Source organism: Trachypithecus francoisi, unplaced genomic scaffold, assembly GCF_009764315.1.
Source record: "Trachypithecus francoisi isolate TF-2019V2 unplaced genomic scaffold, Tfra_2.0 Lachesis_group2, whole genome shotgun sequence".
Classification (NCBI taxonomy): Eukaryota; Metazoa; Chordata; class Mammalia; order Primates; family Cercopithecidae; genus Trachypithecus; species Trachypithecus francoisi.
Genome location: NW_022681465.1, coordinates 102126342 through 102148672, shown reverse-complemented (window position 1 = coordinate 102148672; position 22331 = coordinate 102126342). Strand labels below are relative to the sequence as shown.

Here is a 22331-nt window from a genome sequence, read left to right as displayed (position 1 = left end):
ATCCATTCCACTCCTCGGGCATGTCTTGAACTGTCTCCTTCTCTCTTTCACGACCACTACCTAATGCTGGGTCTTCACCATTGTGTCCTACCATCACTGTGACAGCCACCGACTGATCCCATTTCCCTCAGTGAGTCTGACCTCCTTCAGTCCAGCCTCCACCCTGAAGCTGGAAGAAGCTTTCAAAAACTACAAATCTGCTCATCACTCTCCTGCTCTAAATTATCTTAGAGGATTTCCCCTTGGTTCAAACTCATTACCACAGCTCCTAGGACTTTTGACGATCCTGCCCCTGCTCACCTTTCTGGCATCATTTTTTTTCACCCTCCACCCCCATCCTGCATGCTATGCTCTGACTGTACTAAAACGGATTGCAGTTCCCATACCGTGCCAAATTCTCCACCCCAATATGTCTCTGTACTTGCTGTTTCCTCTACTTGTTAAGCCTTCTCTGACCCCCTATATCCTTCAGGATTCCGTTCAGTCTCATCTATAGGAAGACTTCCCTGAACCTTCAATCTTAGAAGAGGGGCTGTCCTCTGAGCTCTCATCCTTCTCATGCGTTCCTTTCTCATAGCATCTAACACCCTGCTATATAAGACCACATTATTGGACTTCAAGGTCCTCATGGGCATAGACTCTCTTTTTCATCTCTGTGCTTGCAAACCCTCATACTGCTGTGAAACTTGGTATATAGAAGATGCTCAGTGGAAGAATGAGTGGGAAGGCATGGATGGGTGGGTGGATATGAATGAGTATGTAGATAATTGGAACCAAGATGAAACCGGAGTTAAATAAGTCTTCTGTCCAAACTCCTTCCACAACTCCCCATCTTCCCAGAGCGAAAGTGGAACCATGCAAAATGGTTCCAAAGCCCCTGTGCTAAGCAAAGTTCTACAAGCTATCTGGGGAAAGCACATGGCACAGATGGAGAAACAAAACAAACAGAGTTTACTAACCAGCCATAATTTTTAAAAGGGGTATGTCTGGGTTGGCACAAAAAGAAATTCAGAAAACGCTGACTTTTATTTAAAGTCATATTTATATGTACATTCTACAAGGGTGCAGAGAACAGAGTTCTCACCCAACCAATGACCTAAATGTTCCACTGGGCACAGCTCACACCACCCCACACCAAGTCACGGAATCTTTGACAAAGGGAAATCTTCTAAAAATATCCAAGCACCTGCTTTGACAAGAAAAAACAAACCATCGTTAATTAGTATGATAGAAAAAAAAGCATTTCAAAATCATAATTGAATCTGTACTGAAGGCCTGGAAATTGAGGAAATCAACCAACTGCAACCATCATAATAGAAATAACAGTACTGAGTCCCACTGGATGCCAGGTGCTGTGCCTCCCTGCCCCAGAACGCAGCGATGCACATGACAGCCACCCTCATACCTCCTCTTGCATCTGATCTCACAACAACCCTGAGAGAAGAGCAGGGTGGGGCATCCTGGGTAAACAGACAAGGAAAATGAGTGAAAGGGAAGGACAGGACTCTGAGCTCAGGGAAAACTGACGCCAAGCTCTTTTATCAGCACTGGTTTGGGGAAATTTGTATGGAAAGTTGCCAGAGGCAAACATTAGGGAATACCTGAAGGAGGCAGATTCTGCCATTTTATCTGATAAAGATGTCCCTCCAGTGCTAAATGTAAGAGCTGCCTTCCTTTTCTCATCTTCTCCTTTTTTTCCCTCCTCTCATTTCCCTATTCCTGGAAAGCTTTATATAAGGAACTCTGTCTAACCCTTCAGGTCTCTATTCAAGTATTAGTTCCCTAGAGACACCATCCTTGTACATACTTGCTAATAAGTCATGTGACACCCCCTTCTCCAACTCTCTTTCATTCATATTTTGTCTCTACAGGATAGGTCCTGGGTCCAGCGGGGAAGAGTTAGGCTTCCTGATAATTTAATGTGACCTCTATGCTTTCACATATTTTTATGTGCAACTGGATTTTCTCTTGGAAAGGATTTTGTGTTCACCTTTCTATGTCCTAGAAAATGATGCTGATCTCTCTGCCATGAGTCCTGACAGTGCTGATATCCTTCTCTATCCTTGCATAAGTCAATCCTGTGTGATTTATCCAAGGATTGTCAGAGCCTGGTCTTTCCAGCAATGCAGTCCTACTATTGACATTGTGAATGTAGCAGTTGTGCAACTCACCATTGTGCTGATACTATTAGTTGCCCCTCAATATCTGTCCTCTTCTTCCTTCATTTAAAGAAAAACATTGTTTTTGTTTAAAGAAAAAAATGTAAAACATTTTTTAAGCTAACTACAAGTCACTGGGAAATGAAGACTACATTTCCCAGACTACCTTGCTAGATTCTAGGATGGTCATATGACTAAGTACTGGCCAATGGGATGTGAATTAAACAATGTGCGCACCTTCTAGGTCATATTCTTAAAAGGAAGAGGAGTGGCCTTCACTTTCTCTTTCCCTTCCTGCTTGCCTGAAGAGATGGTGATTGATCTGGAATCTTATAGATGACCACAGATCCAGTACTGACAGGTCAGCAAGATAGAAGGAACCTGGGTCTCTGACACTATAGGAGTGCTCATCCCACCCTAGACTCCTCACTCACAATTGTTATTATACATGAGAAAGAAATGAAGTTCTCTCTTGCTTAAGTCATTGCTATTTGGGTCTCTGTGTTATAGCAGCCAACCTATAATCTAACTAGTAGAATCTGAACTTATCATATTTACTTATTCATTGTATATTATTCTCTGTTGCTTCTAGAAAACAAATTCTAAGAGGGCAGAAACCTTGATCCTTGATCACCACTGTATCCCTAGAATTTGGAGCAGTGCCTGTAGATAAGAGGACACATTAAGCAATGAGTAACAGACAATAAGTGGATATTTGCTACATTAATGAATACATGAAAGTATACACGAGTCACTTGTTTTCACTGACTGACTTTCTGGGCAGTCTTTTGCTTTTCTCATCCCTTTCTGGTCCTCTCTCTGACCCTGTTATAACAGACCGCCCAGTACTACATCTCTCCCGCGTACTCCTTTGATCTTAATGTGGAAAATGAAGTTTTCTGGCTCAGGGGTCTGAACTTTTCCTTAGTGCTTTGTACACCTGAATAAGTTTGGAAAGGTCTTGTGACACAAGATTACACTTCAAAGAAATTCACCGGGATATTGGATAGCATCTGATCCTTCTGCCCCAGCACTACCAGGGTGCTCAGTTTCTTCCCTTTCATGATGAAATATCAAAACATGAAAAACAGGGGGTTATCAATGTTATATTTTTTTCTCCCCTCCTAGCGGCCCTGGGATGATATGAGGGCTGTCTTGGGGTAACTTGAGGTTGTGAGTCTGAAAATATCAGCCTTAGTTTAGAGCAGTTCTGTCCAGTAGAAATATAACCTGGGACGCAAATGCAAGCCATACATATAATTTCACGTTTTATAGTAACCATATCACATTTAAAAGTAAAAAGAACTGTCATATACTCACAATAATTTACAATTTTAAAAAATTTAAGTAAAAAGAAACAGGTGAAGTCAATTTTAACAATAGGAAAACATTCAAAATATCATTTCAATGTGTAATCAGTGTAAAATTTAACAAAATATTTGACATTATTTTTCTCATGCTATCTTTGAAATCTTATGTGGATTTTATACTATTTATAGCACATGTCAATTCAGTACATTTGCAGTGCTTACTAGCCACATGTAAATTCAAGTGCTTATGAGCAACATGTAAGTTCAAGTGCTTAAGTGTGCTGTAAGTCCACATGCTTACTAGCCACATGTGCCTACTGACTATCATTTTGGACAGTGTAGATTTAGAGGGAAAAGTATTAAATTAGACTATGTTCAAGTTCTGTTCAGTTTCTTCATCCAAAAAATGGACCTAATTATACCTGCTTAATAATATTTTGGGGAGGAATTATAGAACTAATATAAATGAAAATGTTAAGTGTAAGACAATATGTTTTTTATAAAAAAAACAGATATGCTAGCAGAAAGTGTGCTATCAGGTCCTAGCACACTTTCTGCTACTCTTCTCCATTAATATCAGAGTTATTCTGCAAAAGAAAACAAAAAAAAATAGACTCACCTTCTTGGTGCATGGATCAATCCTAATTGACTAATCTGAGGAGTTTGGCTGGGGGACATCGTAGAGTGAAAGCATTTGGCTACATCATATTACAAAACAATAAATAGTTAATCTGGCACATTTCCTCTGCCCTCCCAGTGGTGTAGACTCTGAAATGAGCTATCCTCACACTAATCAGGAGGAGAGGGAAGGTACTGGTGAAGTAGGAGGTGGGACATGACTCCAGAGGCAGGGCTTGAACTCCAGACCAGATTGAAGACTAGCTGAAACAGGAAAGAGGCAAAAGCACCTTTCCGTAAGACGTGCCCACCAGTGCCATGTCAGTTTACTATTGCCATGGCAATATGCAGAAATTACTGCCCCTTTCCATGGCAATGACCTGGAAGTTATCACTCCTTTTCTAGAAATTTCTGAATAACTTTCCCCTTAATTTGCATGTAATTAAAATTGGGTATAAATATGACTGAAGAACTGCCTCTGAGCTGCTACTCTGGGCACACTGCATATGGGGTATCCCTACTCCACAAGGACCAGTGCCTCTGCTGCTACCATACATGGCCTCTTCAATAAAAGTTGCTATCTGGCACCACTGGCCTACCCTTGAGTACTTTCCTGGGTGAAGCCAAGAACCCTCCCAGGCTGAGCCCCAATTTCAGGGCTCACGGGCCCTGTATCACTGGCAATGACTTGAGAAAAGGATCCGAAAAACATAGGATTCCTTTTGTTCTATAAAGAAACACAACAATGCAGTGCATACATAAACACTTTCTGATTTTGTCTGGATATCATATTTATGGGTGTATATCAAGTTATTGTTAGTATTGTTTCATTAGTTACCTATTGTTGCATAACAAATTGTTCTAAAACTTAGCAGCTTAAAACAGTAAGCATGTATTAGTACCTCATAGTTTCTGTAGGTGAAGAATACAGGATTGGTTTAGGTGGGTGCTTCTGCCTCAAGATTTTTCATAACATTGAGGTCAAAATGTCAGTCAGATGTGTGGTCATCTGAAGGTTTTACAGGGGCTGGAGGATCCACTTCCAAGATGATTCATTCACAAGGCTGTTGGCAGGAGGCCTCAGTTTCCCACTATGTGGACCTCTTCAAACAGCTAGTTGACTGTCCTCATGACTTCTTCTCCCAAGGTCTCTCCTAGAATGAGTGATCTAAGAGAGCAAGGCAGAAGCTACAGTGTCTTTTGTGACCTAGGCTCAGATGTCACACGCCACCATTTCTTCAATATCCTCAACCCTGTTCAATGTGGGAGGGAACTCTACAGGTGTATCAATGCCAAGAGGCCAGGAATCTGCAGATCATCTTGGAGGCTGTCTGCCACAATTGTCAACTGATGCTAGCTGAAAATGGGGGCTCATTTATTTTTTCAGCATGATTAATTCTGGAAAAGAGTTTCTGAGTTCCTTGTTTGTTTCTAACACATACGCATGCACAAACACACACACACACACACCACAGTATTATTGGTGATTTGTATCATCACTTACATTGAACATAATCTTATGTGATAAGAAGAGGCCTAAGTCTGTCACCCCTTTTGAAGGCTCTTTCCCGGGACCCTAAAAATTGGCTGCAGTTGTCCCTTGGGTTCCTGTTCATTCCCAGCCCTTCATGTCCCCCATCAGCTCATGGACCTCAGGCACTGAAGAAGACCTTACCACAGAGCTTGCCCAAGCTACAATACAAGAAAGATGATGTGATGTGATTTGCATCATGTTAAGTTTCAGATTATGGAGAACTACCAAGGTGAAGTTGACCAGGAGACGTTTCGAGACATAAAGAACTTCTCTTCTACTGAAAGATAAGAACTGAAATCAACAGCATAAACAGGATAGTCTCTGTTTTTCTAATTGTATTAGTGGATATGCTCTCTTAAGGAGAGACGAACAAAGCTGAAAAAGCAGAGGAATCAGAGAGCTCAGGAAGGGGTGGCCAGGTATTTCCAAATGTCATCAGCTTTCCAAAACTGATTCTCACAGTGCTAGACCCAAGTATGTATATGTTTTTCCTGAATTTGGAAGTTTCTTCTCTTTCCTTTCATTCCAATTTTCTTTAAAAAAAAAAAAAAATCACCAAATCTCATTATTCTCATTATTCTTTTGAAGGATCTCTAACGTCTGCTCTCTCCTACTGCTTGCCACAGTCTAGCCTTCGTTAGACCCTGAGGATCACAATCCCTCCCTCACCCCACACAGGCTATAACAGCAGATCAGCTGTGCTCCTTGAATTAGCCCCAGAATTATGCTACTTGGCCAGTCTGTTCACTCTGCCATCTCTGGCCACTCTGAGACCAGCCTGAGGTTGCTCTCCAGGGCTTCTCCTGTGGGATCCTAGCCGGCTTCCTTCCCAGCTGAAGATCATTGGTCTTGCTCCTCAGGCCACAAGGAAGCCCTTCCCTCTTATTCTACCTCTTTGAAAACTGATAAACTGATAATGCACCACTTTCCTGCCTGGACCCTGGCTCCGCCCCACCCATAAATGACTCGGCTGCGCAGCTCACACTGATCACTGCCCAGACCCGGGTGTGAGGCTTAGACACCCATGCCCACTACCAGCATCATGATTCCCACTAAATGGGTCTCAGTCACTGTCCTCTGCCTGTCCCGCCTCCATGCTTAAAATGCAAACACTCCTGAGGTTATTTATAGTGTGATTCAGCAAGCCTTGGTGTGGAACCTGGGCAACAGTGTGCTTAACCAGCATCCATGGAGATTTATGGAGCACAATTTGAACAACACTGTCCTCAAGCCTCAGTATGATCTTGTTTCTCTAATGCCTCAGTATTATCTTGTTTCTCTAATGTCTCAGTATGATCTTGTTTCTCTAATGCTTTTCTCCTGTGGTGGCTGAGAACACAGACTACTGGCAGGTCTGGCTTCCCTGACAGTCCTGCCCCAAGGTCCCGGGGCACTGAGCAAAAAGAGCTCTGCCCGTGCACACTCGCCACAGGGTGCCTGGACACGTGCACACACACATACTTGCACCTGCACACATATGTGTCTACATTCACACAGGCACACACATTCACACATGCACACACACACTCACACTCACACAGGCACACACAATCGCATGCACAGCTGCTGAATGCAGTGTCCCTGCAGGGTCCAGTCTGAGCCTCAATGCTAGCCTGCCTCTTGGGCCCCCAATCCTTCAAAAATACCAAGTAGGTCACAGCCCTTCTCCTCCCACACGAAAACACGGTTCAGAAGCAGTCATCAAATTCCTGCCTGAGGATACATATCTCTGGGCTGATTAAATAAACACAGCTTAATTAAATTAAAGTAGATCAGAACCTGCATAAACTCTGCTGGCAACCCAGAGGAGTTTCTCATGAATCTTTCATTTTCATAAATGAGTGATGGTTCACCTGCTCAGGGGCTTCTGCACAGACACGGCTCCCTCTGGCCAGGGGAAAGCATTGATGAAGTATTTTTATTGAGGGGACCAAGTGAATTTGGAAACTTTTTGTGCTTTCTGGGGGAGTAGACATCATGTCCAGTTGCTGAGCACAGGATGAGTATGACTCAGGCTGCTTTCCTAAAGGCAGAGGGTGGTGAGAGCCCTGGCACCGCTGATCAGGTGTATGGGAAAGAGGGAGGGAGACAGAAACAGAGAAAGAGAGAGACAGAGACAGAGAGGGAGAGAGATAGAGGAAGAAACAGAAAAGCAGAGACAGAGAAAGAGAGACAGTGACAGAAACAGAGAAAGAGAGAGACAGAGACAGAGAGGGAGACATACAGAGAGAGGGAGAGAGATAAAGGAAGAAACAGAAAAGCAGAGACAGAGAAAGAGAGACAGTGACAGAAACAGAGAAAGAGAGAGACAGAGACAGAGAGGGAGACATACAGAGAGAGGGAGAGAGATAGAGGAAGAAACAGAAAAGCAGAGACAGTGACAGAAACAGAGAAATAGAGAGACAGAGAGAGACACAAATAGAGACACAGACAAGGAGAGGCACAAACTGAGACTCAGAGTCAGAGACACAGGGCACGGGTAAAGCTTAAATTTAGCCACAGTTAAGGGTATTACAAATACTCTCAGCACATTCTGAGAGATTTTGAATGGTGTTGGTTGCTGCAAGGAGTCAGCAAGGAGAAAAAGGCACCTGTTCTAGCTAATTTTCTCAAGGGAGAAGTGGAAGAGAAAAAGAAAAAAGCAACTGTGTAAACCTCATGGAGCAAATAGAATTCCTTTGCTCTGCAGGGCAAAACCCACTTCTGCTTTCACAAGGAGCGCCTCAGAGGCCCATGGGAAAGACCTGCTCAGCACAGCTGTGGACCAGCGAGGTCTGGGGCCCTTCTCCAGAGCCTGGTGTACTTTTGCTGTGTGATTTCCCTGTGCTGGAGGAGAGGCAATGGAGAAACAGCACACCACCGCTTTAAGGGAACCTCTCAGTGAGCCTAATGCCTACCCCCGACCTACGCCCCATCTAAAAACGAGATTGAGTGGCACCTTGTGAAATGGCCCAGTCTCCAGTGTGCTGGAGCTGATCACACAACTTGGGGGTCTCTCTCATCTCTTCCTTTCTCTCCAGGGACTTGCCAATTCAGCCTTATTCATCTCTGCTAGCAGGCTGGGGAGGGAAGGACAAAGAGGTAAAATGTACATTTTGCAAGTTCCAGCGGAAAGTCTTTGGGGAAGGAAGTTGAAACTAATGGGCAAGCTGTGGCTTCCATTAGCCAAGAAATGTGAGAGGGGGGCTGTGCAATCTATCACTGTCCTTTGTATGTGCCGGTGACACTGCTGACAATGTTATTTTCTGGCTTCAAACTTACCCTCATCAGCAGGACTTTTGCACAGATTTCTTCTGGAACTGATAGCTTACATCACCTTATAGACTCTTCAAGCCCCACCGCTGGCCGCCCCACTGGCTGCTGACATAGCTGATCTCTCATCTCCCCCTACTACCAACTCAGGCTCTGAGCAACAGCGAGGCAGACATTGCTGTTCCTAGAGCCTCTCACCTGTTTTCTCCTCCAAGCACTAACCTGAGCCTTATCCCAGCCTGGACTACCTCTCCATTAGCTTTCTGACAAATAGTAGAGGGTCTTTTTGCCCTTGTGATCCTGTTTCTTATGCAGTGAAGCCTTTCAGATGTCTTCTCCAGCTCCATTCAGTCCAGACTCCCCTGTGACTCCAGGGTCGTGAAGACCAACTGGAAACATTACTATAAATCAGGGGACATTGCACTAGTCTGGGGAATACTGTCATGGGTCACACTGACTCTAAACTTTGAGCATATTAAAGAGTCATTTAAAACCCAGAGGCTCTAGGGCTTCTAGTTGAAAGCGACAGGCTCAGCCCTTGGGTTTAATCTCCTGTCTCTGCAAATAATCCAAGAGAACCCTATCAGGAGACTTAAGATTTCAAAATCCTTCTGTAAGACTCAAAGCAGATGGAGGAGTATTAACTAGGAGCTGAGCAGAAGAGGCTGCTGAGAAGGTAAAGGCAATGGAAGGCGGGCATGAGATATGAGAGTGGAGACGGGGTCGGTGGTTGAAAGTCTGTGTATGGAACAATCCCCCTGAGGTTTCCCCCTAACATCCCTGCTTACAAACGTGCTAGTACCCAGGTATTTAGATCCCAGCCCAGGGCAGGAAAAAGCCTAAAATAAAACTGAAATTCTGTCTCTGCAAGAAACATGAATGGACTTTCTGAGAAGAACTAGGGCCTGTAGCATGGGGTTACTGTTTGCCACAGTAAATCCTTCTCAATCTGACATTGAAAGACGCTCCAAAAAATGAGTGACTGCCTTCCCACTCACAGTAACCAGCCCCTCCCCCACCCCAACCCCCAATGCAGGACTCCTTGGCGACCTATCATCTCATTCTTAAATATCCAAGATCTCCAAACCGTTGAGTCCAAACTGTGAAATGAAAACACCAACAGAAAAAAAATAAAATGTTCTTTATTTTTCTTGAAAGAAAAATAAAGAACAGAAAAGAATTAAAGAGAAAAAAAAACTCAGACTTCCAGAGAGTTATGAAAAGATGCTGTATCCACAAAACATAAGTGGAGAAAACAGACCATAAGAAAAAAAGAAAAAAATTTAGAAAGTAAGACTATGACTGCTAACATTTTGGGTGCTTCTTGTTTTTGTTGTTGTTGTTTTTGTTTCGGTTTTTGTTTTTTGTTTTGTTTTTGAGATCGCGTCTCACTCTGTCACTGTCAGGCTGCCAGGCTAGAGTGCAGTGGCACAATCTCAGCTCACTGCAACCTCTGACTTCCTGGTTCAAGCAATTCTCATACCTCACCCTCCCAAATAGCTGGAATTACAAGCATGTACCACCACACCTGGCTAATTTTTTGTATTTTTAGTAGAGATGGGGTTTTGCCATGTTGCCCAAGCTGGCCTCGAACTCCTGACCTCAAGCAATCCACCTTTCTCAGCCTCCCAAAGCAATGGAATTATAGGCATGAGCCACCACGCCCAGCTGTGACTGCTAACATTTTTTTTTTTTTTTTTTTTGCTGTTGTTGTTGTTGTTGTTGTTGAGACAGAATCTTGCTCTATCGCCCAGGCTGGAGTGCAGTGGTGTGATCTCGGTTCACTGCAAGCTCTGCCTTCCAGGTTCATGCCATTCTCCTGCCTCAGCTTCCCGAATAGCTGGGACTACAGGTGCCCACCACCACACCCAGCTACTTTTTTTTGTATTTTTAGTAGAGATGAGGTTTCACCGTGTTAGCCAGGATGGTCTCGATCTCCTGACCTCGTGATCTGCCCGCCTCAGCCTCCCAAAGTGCTGGGATTACAGGTGTGAACCACCGTGCCTGGCATATGTATAATGTATATAGCATATGTTTATATACCATAGTGAGATAAAGAGAGAGGAAGGGAATAAATATATTATATATATATATTTATAGCAGATGTAAAACCATATAGATATATGATTTTAAATGGCTCTTTAATATGTACAGTGTAGCAAGAAAATAAATTTGGGTAAATCTTGTGATCTTTATTTCTACAACTGAACACAGGTCAAGTGACCCTTCCTGCTCCTCAGCTGGTAATGGTAATAGGCATATTGTAGCTAGGAAAATAAATCTAAACTTAAAATAAAAATCTATTTTAGGCCGGGCGCGGTGGCTCAAGCCTGTAATCCCAGCACTTTGGGAGGCCGAGACGGGCGGATCACGAGGTCAGGAGATCGAGACCATCCTGGCTAACACAGTGAAACCCCGTCTCTACTAAAATACAAAAACTAGCCGGGCGAGGTGGCGGGCGCCTGTAGTCCCAGCTACTCGGGAGGCTGAGGCAGGAGAATGGCGTAAACCCGGGAGGCGGAGCTTGCAGTGAGCTGAGATCCGGCCACTGCACTCCAGCCCCGGCGACAGAGCGAGACTCCGCCTCAAAAAAAAAAAAAAAAAAAAAAAAAAAAAAAAAAAAAAAAAAAAAAATCTATTTTAGTGAGGATAAATTACTGCCTTCCATATGATAGAAAGAATCCAAAATAGGCTAATGGGATTCTATCAAACAAAACATATTCTGCACAGCAAGGGAAACAATAAATAGAATGAAAAGTCAAACTACAGAATGGGAGAAAATATCTGCAAACCATTCATCCAAGAAGGAATTAATGTTCAGAATATATAAAAACTCAAACAACAGCTAACGAAGCAAATAACCCAACTTTTAAAACAGGCAAATGAACTGAATAGATATTTCTCTGAAGACATACAAATGTCCAACAAACATATATATAAATGCTCAACATCACTAATCATCGGGGAAATGTAAATCAGTACTACAATGAGATACCATCTCACCCCAGTTAGAATGGCTATTAACAAAAAGACAAAAAGTTACAAATGCTGGTGAGGACATGGAGAAAGGGAACTCTTCTATGCTGTTGGTGGGAATATAAACTAGTACAGCCATTTAGGAGAACAGTATGGAGCTTCTTCCAAAAAACACAAATGGAACTACCACATGCTCCAGCAATCCCACTACTGGGTATATATCTAAAGGAAAGGAAGTCAGTATATCAAACGGGTATCTGTATCCCCATGTTTATTGCAGCACTATTCACAATTGTCAAGATATGGAATCAATGTAAGTGTACATTAACAGATGAACGGATAAAGGAAATGTGGTGTATATACAAAATGAAGTACTATTCAGTTATAAAAAAAAAAAAGAATGAAATCCTATCATTCATGGCAACATAGATGGAGCTGGAGGACTTTATGTTAAGTGAAATATGCCAGGAACAGAACGTTAAACATCCCATGTTCTCATATGTGGAAGCTAAAAAAAAGTCAGTCTCATAGAAGTAGAGAGTAGAATATGAGTTACTAGAGGCTGGGAAGGTGAGGGGGTTGGGAGGATAGATATTGGTTAAAGAATATAAAATGTAGAGCTAGATAGAAAAAATAAGTTCTGGTGTCCTATAACACTGTAGGGCAGCTGCAGTTAACGGGAGTTTAGCATATATTTTCAAATAGCTAAAAGAAAAGATTTGAATGTTCCCAACACAGATACATGATAAATGTTTGAGATGATAGATATGCTGCTTACCCTAATCTGATCGCTCTATATTGTTTGTATTGAAACATCACTATGTACCCCATCAGTATGTACAATTAAAACTAGCAAACAAAAAAGTATCAGAAACAACCAACCTGCCACATGGTTCCTGTCTGACCCTCTCTGTGCCATATAGGAGATTCAGGGTTGTACTGCCACACTGGGAACTGGGAACCTTTGCAAATGAGAAGTGCTTCTGTTTATCTGATTTTTGAGATCCCCCTTTGTAACAAGGAGCCTTTGGTGAGCAGCCTTGTGGAACACAAATATTCTCACACTTTGTTCGTTCTAGAAGCCAATGCATAGCTCTTCTCTAAACTTCCTGCTCTCCTGCTCTCCAGTTTTGCTTCCTTCATGCCACTATTCATGGGCTAAAGTACTGTGTACTGCCCAGAAAGCAGCGTACACTCTTTCCTCAGGACACTCTTTTTCCAAGCAAATGGGCAGTGAGATGTTCTGTTAAAAACTCTGCCCAGTATGAGGATTTATCTTCCCCAAGGTCCTTCAGGGCTACCACATGTGAAGCTTCTGTGCCTTCAGAACATCTGTCTGATGCCAGAGCATTGAGCCCTGTTTGACTTATGTTCAGTTTTCAGTATTTGCTAAACATGTTTCCCTTTTCCCCCAGCCACAGACACTCAAAAAATGATGTCTACCATTCTTCAGTTTCAAGTCCAGTCCCTGAGCACTGGGAACAAGCTACCATTTTATAGATAAAAATGTATTTGTAGAGGCTCAGAGGCAGACCTTAGAGTTCATCTGGTTCAGCCATCCCCCAGCGATTCTTGCTTCAAGGCTACTCACAGCCCTCAGTTAAAGATCAGTCACACAGTGGGCACACATTCAGTTGCTTCCTTACTGACCATGATATCCCAATAATGTGGACCTTTGATATACCAGATATTTAAGGTCCCAGACCTTAAATATAAATAAATTATATTATTTAAAAATAAATGTACTATAGCAAGTTGAGTTTTCCAGGAAACATACTCTGAGATGAATATTAGGGGGCAGAGGTTTATTCAAGAAAACTCTTGGGCTCAACACTTTTGGAAAGAAAGGGAATGATGCAGGATTGGGCCAAAGGAGAATATGGACTGTGGTGCAGAATCAGCGAAGGCTTCAGGGACCCCAGCAGGAAGCTTGACACTGACATGGCCTTTCAGAGTTGTCTTCAGCTGGAGCAGAGGGTGTCCAGCCTGCAAACACTAAATGTTCGCTGAAATACTTGATCTATATTTAGATTTCATAAAACTTAAAGTTTAAAAAGTTGATTCATATACCTGCATTATTTCAAACGTACTTAAAGTTTTTCAATAAACAAACTGCCTATCAGTTTTTAAATTTAAATTAAGTAAAATTAAATAAAATCAAAAGCTCAGTTCCTCAGTCATACTAGCTCCATATCAAGTACTTAATAGCCACATGTGGCGAATGGCTGCCATAGCAGACAGTGCAGGCCTACAGCACTATAAAAATCACATGCAGGCTGGGCATGGTGGTTCATGCCTGTAATCCCAGCACTTTGGGAGGCCGAGGTGGGTGGATCACTTGAGGTCAGGAGTTCAAGACAAGTCTGGCCAACATGGTGAAACCCTGTCTCTACTTAAAAAAAAAAAAAAAGAAAGAATTAACTGGGTGTGGTGGGGCAGGCACCTGTAATCCCAGCCACTCAGGAGGCTGAGGCAGGAAGAATTGCTTAAACCTGGGAGGCAGAGGTTGCAGTGAGCTGAGATCACGCCACTGTACTCCAGCCTGGGTGACAGAGCCAGATTGCATCACAAAAAAAAAAAAAAAAGAAAAAGAAAAAGAAAATCAGATGCATATATTCCTTGTACTAAAAAGGATATGGCTTTAGTTGCTAAATGCCTTGTCTTAGTCCATTTGGGCTGCTATAACAAAAATACCTGAGACTGGGTAATCTATAAACAATAGAAATTTATTGCTCACAGTTCTGAAGGCTGGCAAGTCCAAGATCAAGGTGCCAGCAGATTTGATGTCGGATAAGGGCCCATTCCTCGTAAATGGTACCTTGTAGCTGTGTCTTCACATGGCAGAAAGGGCAAACAAGCTCCCATTATATGAGGACATTAGTTCCATTTATGAGGGCAGAGCCCTCCTCCCAAAGGCCCCACTTCTACACAACGAGGATTAAGTTTTAACATATGAATATTGGGGGGACACATTCTTTCAGACCACAGCATGCCTCAATTTCCTCATCTGTAAATTGGAGCCAATAATGTAGAGCACGTATACAGGTCCCCACTAACTCACCAATGGTCAACTTACGAAGACAAATGTATGCAGGTGCCCACTTCTGCTGCAAAGCTTTTAGAGAGTCTATGGGTCCCAAAATGAAAATAGAGAAGAAATTGAAGAGGAAGAACAAGTTACAGGAGGTGACCACAGCAGATTCTAAGCAGTGTCACAAGCCAGTCAGCCTGTCTGTGGGGTTTTGCCTTGACCAAAAATCTTAATCACTAATCTCAAAAGGTCAGAATGTCCCACTTCACTTTTTTTTTAGTGGTATTCATAGTTCTACCAATTAAAAAATCTCTGTTTTTCTTTTAAAAATTCAAACATTCGAAGATATGAGATTATTCATCATTCACATCTTAGAGATTGTTTGATCTTTACGCCTTTGCTCTTTACACCTAACTCAGATCAACAGTGACTTCAAGACCTTTCACCAAAAAAAAAAGGAAGATGATAATATATGGGCATGAGACATCTTCAGAGGGTGAACAACTCTGAGTGTGGCACCTCCATGGGGAGCTTAGAGTAGCCTGGGAGCTCTTGGGGGCCTGAGAAGCTTTGACAGAGGCATCAGAAAGTGGAGGAGGCAGAAATAGGAGAGGCTGCCAGGGAAATGTCACTGAGCACAGTCCTGTTGTAGGAAAGAAAAAGAAGACCATTTTTTTCCTCCTTTTCTTCCTTGTTATTTTTCTCTTTTTTCCTCTTTGACCTTCTCTTTTTTCCCTCTCCTCTGCCTCCTCTGTCTTCTCCTTTATCTTTTCTCCTCTTTCTCATCTGCTCTTCTCCTTTCTCTTCTCTGCCCCTACTTACCCTCCTTACCTCCACTAAAGGACTTTCTGCTCCCAGATATAAGGAATCAGCCTAGGATTCGAAGCAGTACAGCTCTACATACTGAGTTAAATCTCCTATTTTGGACTATCCTAAGACTGTACCACTGTGTGTAGTATTACTTTTGTAAGAAAATGAGTTCCTAATTCCAAGCCACTATTTGCTCGGCTGGCAATCCCCTGTAGACTCTGATATGCAGTGACCATAGTAAAGCTCATTAAAGATTAGTTTCTTAGAAAGAAATAAATGCATTGAAATTCTTCAGTGTAAGTATATTCCTTCACAAAGAAACTAACCAAATTCATTCAATATGTGTAATGGCCAAGTTTAGACCAGACTGTGATTAAAACATTCATTTGTCAACTCAGAAGCCACCTTTGATATAGCAATAACAAAAATCTTCTCAATAGCTGGAGGCCATATGTTAAACAAACTTGAAGAAATATTTTCAGCAGTGAATGCCAGCTTTTCACATCTAAGACTGTCAGAATGATGAGTTCTGAAATTTGATCTAAATTCAGTTTCATATTTATAAATGGAAGGTTATTTTTCTGTTACTGACACTGAAAATACACAAATGGCACGTTCAAATTTGACCATGTTCCCTGGTAAAATTTCCAAATTAGTTAAGAAATGTTTATATGTATAATAATTTGTATAAAATGCTGGTTTAGTAGGGTCTTTTTTCTATTGTCTGAGTATGCATGCAATGAAAATCATTCTTTTGTTTGTGTTTAGTGTTATTACTGGTTACAAACACAAAAACATTGGAACAATATTAAAAGAAAAATTTGCTCACAATTTCACCACCTCTACAAATCAACATGTTTTTATTTCTTTTACTTTATAACGGACACTTCCATCTGGATATAGGCAAAACTGTCACACACAGATGATTCATGAACAATTTAATTATGCACGTAATTCCTACTCAAATACACACAGGTGTATGATCATTTTTACAGCTTCATGGTTGAGAAAATAAGTACTGTTGTTACTGTGCAGCCAGAGCACAATTCTGCACGAGTTCAGACTTGACCCTGCCTCCTACCCCCTCGAGCAAGCTGGGATCTCAGCAAGCTCTTCCTCTAGCTCTCTACCAACTGCCATGTCCAGATGGCAGTCAGATACCTGAATCAAGGAGAGTCACTCAAGCTTTGGAGCAGGGGCCTCCTGGCCATTAGCAGCACAATTATCTTTAGAAATTTAAATGTGGCAGAGGAAAGCTGTCATGAACTGGGAAGTACTAAAGTGGACTGTGCCAATCAAAGTAAAAGAACATCTGGCCTTAGCCCAACTGGGCCCTACTTCCACTCTCAGCATAGACTTGCAGAGCCTTGCTGCATTCATTTACTGTACTGTCACTTCAGCCAATTAGTAATAATGAGCTCCCTCCAGCACGGGTGATGTTAACAAGGGGGTGAAAAGAAGAGGGAGCACAGTGCCCATGCAATCCTACATATACATGTTAGGTGCTTAACAAGTGTTTGCTGCTTGAGCTACGTGCAGAAAAGTACACAATTAATAAGCTCGATAAATTATCTCAAGTAAAGGCATCCCGGCAGCCACAGATCAAGGGATAGAACGCTCTCAGCAACCCAGAAACCTCCCTAGAGCCCCTTTCTTCTCCCCAAAGGTTAACATTATTCTGATTTCTAAAACCGTAGTTTATTCCATGGTACCTCACACAGGAGAGACATACATGTTTATTTAAACATCATCATTTAGATTTGACTGTTTTTGAACTTTATTTAAATGGAATTGTACAGTGTGTTTGTGAAATTATTTCTGTTGAAGCACATAGTTGTAGTTGATTCATTTTTCACCCCTCTATTCAATTGCATGCATATGTCATGATACACACATATGCCTTTTCTTCTGTCGAAAGACATTTGGGTTGTTTCCAGCTTTGAGCTATTACAAACAATGCAGCAATAGCATTCTTTTGTATGTCTTTTGGTGTACGTATATATGCATTTCTATTAGATCTATATCCAGGAGTGAGCTGCTAGATCCCAAGGCATATGTGTATTCCAAAGTAATTATGTCAGTTTGTATTCCCACCAGGTGCCTGTGAGACTGGTTTCACATCCCCAGCTGCACTTGGTATTGTCAGCCTTTTTAATGTTAGTCTTTCTGGCAGATGTGTAGGGATATTTCATTGTGGTTTTAATTAAACATCCCAGACCACTAAAATGACTTGATTTGCTCTTCGTATATTTAGCAGACATTGAATATTCTCATTTGTGAAGTTCTTTTTCAGGTCTTGTTTCCACTGTCTTTATTCAATTGTCTGTCTTTTTCTTATTGATATGAGGCTGTCTTTCTATATTTTGGTAATGAACTCTTTGCTGTATGTACTGCAAACATCTCCCATTCTGTGACTGCCTTTCCAACTTGTGTGTCTTTTGATGAACAGAAGATCCTAATGTTAACGCAGTCCAATTTATCAATCTTTATTTTGTGGTTAGTGCAACTTGTGTTCTGTTTATCCTTGTTTACTCAAAGTCATAGATACACTCTCAAATGCAGTCTTCCAGAAAATTGGTTTACTTTTCACATTCAATCTACAATCTACCTGGAATTTTTTTATGGTACAAAGTAGGGGTCAAGATTTCTTCTCCCAAATGTATATCTAATTGGCCCAGTAACATTTATTAAAAACATCATCTTTCTCTTATTGATCAAAAACCTTGTTTCTAAGGTCTTTCTATTCCATTTTTTTTTTTTTTTTTTGCTGTTGGGGAGTTATCCTTGTACTAACACTCAGCTTTTTAAATTACTAAAACTAGAATAAGACTTGGTTTCTATTAAAGTAAGTCCTTCAACCACTTTCTTCTTCATCTTTAAGATTGTATTGGTTCTTCTCGGCCCTTTGCAATTCCACATAAATTTTAGAGCAAGCTTGTGAATTCCCCACAGAACAGCTGCTTGGATTTTAAATGGGACTAAACTTTTTTTAAAATTTTAACTGAACTTATAGGTTAATTTATAGAGAACGGATATCTTTATTAAATTGAATTGTTTAGTTCATAAACATAGACTAACCCTACATTTATTGAGGTTTTCATTGTGGTGGTCTTACACATCTTTTATTAGATTACTAGGTGTTTGGTATGTTTTTATGTTATTGTAAATGATATAATTTTTAAAATTAGTTTTCTAATTCTTTGGCCCTGGAATAGAAAGACACAATTTATTTTTACATATCGATCTGATAGCTAGTTATATTGTTAAATTTATTTATTAATGCCAATAATTTATAGATTTTTGTTTTCTGTACACACAATTATATCATCAGTAATAATAATAGTTCCAATACATTTACCCTTATAAAACATTTTTATTGCTTTCTTGCACTGCCTAGAGTCTTTAGGCATGTTGAACAAAAATAATAATAGTAGGGATACTTGTCTCATTTCTAGTTCCTGAGGGAAAACACTCAATGTTTCACCATTAACTGTGATATTTGCTGTACACACCTTTTATCTAATTAAAAATATTCTCTTCCATTTTAGTTTTCTAAGAAATTTATGTTTATTAGAGTAGTAGTTGTATCAACAGGTGTTGAATTATATCAGATTATTTTTCTATGCCTATTGAGATGATTGTACAATTTTTCTCCTTTATTTTGCTAATTCTCCCTTATTTTGTTAATAATATGAATTAAAACAATTGATTTTTGAATGCAACATCAATATTGCATTGAACATAGTCATGGTGTATTGTTCTTTTTATAGATCACTGGATTTAATTTTTAATATTAGAATTTTTAATCCTAGGATTTTTGCATTTATATATATGAGAGAGATTAATCTGAAATTTTTCTTTTTTGTAAAGAACTCATCAAGTTTTTATGTCATGAAATTGGTTGGAAAGTTTTGCTTCTTTCTATTCCCTAGATAGATTTATGTAAGACTGATGTTAATTCTTTTCTTTTAAAGTAATTTGGAATTTGGCTGATGTAGCCATCTAGACCTGAAGTTTTCTTTATAGGAAGTTTTACTTATAGATCCAATTTCTTTTATACCTATAGGACTATTAAGATCTTTTATTTCTTCTGTGTCACTTTTGATAAGTTTTTTTCTAGGAATTTATCAATTTCAACCAAGTTGTCAAATGTATTGGCATAAAGTAGTTCATTATATCCATTTATTATTTGTTGAATGTCTGTAATATTTGTCTTGTCCCCTGTTTCATTCCTGATATTGCTATTTGGTCCCTTCTTCTTTGTGATTGGTCTCGCCAAGAGTTTATCAATTTTATCAGCCTTTTTAAGGAACTACCTTTTGACTTAGTTGACCTTCTCTTGCACATTATTTTCCTATAGCATTCATTTCTGCTCTCAACTTTTGTATAGTCTTCCTTCTGCATTCCTTGGGCTTAATTTGCTATTATTTTCCCACTTATTAAGATGAATTGAAGTGATTGATTTTCAGCCTTTCTTCTTTCCAAATATGCACATTTAAGGCTATAAATATGCCTTCCTATGCATGATTTTAGCTGCATTACATGTTTTAATGTGTCATATTTTAATTACCTTTCAGATAAAAATAACTTCTTATTTCCATTGCTAATTTCTTCCTTGACCCATGGGCTATTCAGAAGTTTATTGCTTAAACGTCAAACAATTAGGAACTTTCTAGTTAACTTTTGTTATTGATTTTTACCTAAGTTTCATTGTGATCAGCAAATATACTCTGTATTATTTCAGTCCTTTGAAGTTTATTGAGACTTGACTTATTGCCCAACATGTAATCAATTTTGGTCAATGTTTTACGTGCACTCAAAAAGAATGTGCATTCTGGAGTTATGAGTGCTGGATTCTATACATGTCAATTAGATCAAGTTTGCTAATCATGCTGCTTACTAATTTTTTATGGGCTTGCTCTAATAGTTACTGAGGAAAGGTGTTAAAATTGCTCACTATGGTTGCGGATTTATCCAGCCCTCCTATTATTCTTGTCCATTTTTACTGGCACTCTAGCCTATAAAATGCACATGAGAGAAGAACTTTAAGGTATAAAAATGGAGAGGTAGAGACAAAACCAACCCTGTTTGCAGATGATAGTATTATTTCCCTAGGAAACCCAAGGAAATCAATTTTTTAAAAAGACTACTAAAAGCAATAAGAAAACTCAGTAATGTTGTGGGGCAGAAAACATATAAAGAAGTCAATAATTAGAAGCAAAAAGATTATAATGGAGAGAAAGAGTCCATTTACATTAGCCAAAACTGAAACAACAAAAAAAGATATTATTTTTTAGGAATAATTTTAAGAGACATGGACCTAAAAAACTGTTTCAAATATTCCAGGACACACAACAGAAGACATAAACTAATGGGAAAACATACCACATATTTTGACAAGATGACTCGATGCTGCTTTCCTTCTTGTATCAAGAGTATGCTGATCTTTCGAATTTGATTTTTAAATTTAGTATAATTTCAATAAACCTAATAAGTAGTTCTCTTTTTTTAAGCTAGAAAAAAATCCTAAGGTTCATATTGAAAATAAGCAAAGAAGGTTTTCAAAGGAAGCTCTGATTTTAAAAAATCAGTGAAAAGGGATTACCAGATATAAAAATATTCCACAAGGGCTCAGTAATTAAAACAAGGTAGTACTGGTTCATGAATAGATGAAACAATGGAATAAGAAAGTACAGTAAAAGGAGTGGGGCAAACTTAACTTTTGAATAGTGGTGGGGCAACAAGGTAGCTATCTGGGAAACATTAATGTTGGACTCATCATTCTGTGTTCCATGATATATTCCAAATGAACTGAATCTTTAATATTAAAAAATCAATAAATGTAGTAAATGAACAGATGGGATATTTTTCATAATCTCAGAATATGGAGGGCTTTTTAACTATCCCCAAATCCAAAATTATAAAAAACATAAGTTCAACTATATAAAAAATTTGTTTAAACCTTTGCATGACAAAAATAAACTTCACCATAATAATAATAATGATAAAGACAAACTTGGAAACATAATTATAACTAATCATAGACAGAATACTCTCTCTAATATACAGAAAGTTCTAGAAATGAATAAGAACGAGACCAATAACCCACTAGAAAAATGGACAAATATTATAAACAGACAATTCAAAGAATATGCAGATTATTCTTAAACATATTTGTAATGGTCTATTTTACCCATAACAAGAAGCATGAAAATTAAAACTACTAAGATACCATTTTTCACCATAAAATTGGCAAAAATCCAAAATTGATAGCATGTTCTGTTGCCAAGTCTGTGAGAAATAGGCACTCTCATACCTTGCTGGTGGGAGTATAAATTTATACAACCCATACAGAGGGTTGCACTTAGGAAGAGCTATCAAAATTACAAATGGATGTGCTCTTGGATTCAGCAACTACACTTTAGGGGAATTTACCCTACAGATATATTTGCATATCTACAAAATGGCAGGTATACCATCTATTGATTGCAGCATTGCAGTCAACAGCGAAAGATTAAAAGGAACCTGGATACTTGTCAGTAAAGGAGTGGTTAAATAAATTCAGTGGAGTACTTTGTAACAGTAAAAAGAAATAAGAAAGCACTTTACATACTGATATGGAAAGCTCTCTAAGATATGTT

The 22331-nt window shown here is 39.8% G+C and overlaps 1 long non-coding RNA gene across 2 annotated transcripts in view; it reads right to left on the bottom strand.

Moving 5' to 3' along the window:
- Positions 1 to 1012: 1012 nt before the first annotated feature.
- LOC117064514 overlaps positions 1013 to 22331 on the bottom strand; it is a 69372-nt gene continuing 48053 nt past the window's right edge. The window contains exons 2-6 of one of the 2 annotated variants that reach the window (XR_004429505.1): positions 8560 to 8680; positions 4990 to 5255; positions 2718 to 2822; positions 1991 to 2219; positions 1013 to 1186 (exon numbers count right to left, since the gene is read on the bottom strand). This is a non-coding gene — a long non-coding RNA (uncharacterized LOC117064514). The remainder of the gene's footprint in view (positions 1187 to 1990; positions 2220 to 2717; positions 2823 to 4989; positions 5256 to 8559; positions 8681 to 22331) is intronic. The other variant, XR_004429506.1, reaches the window with a different exon arrangement.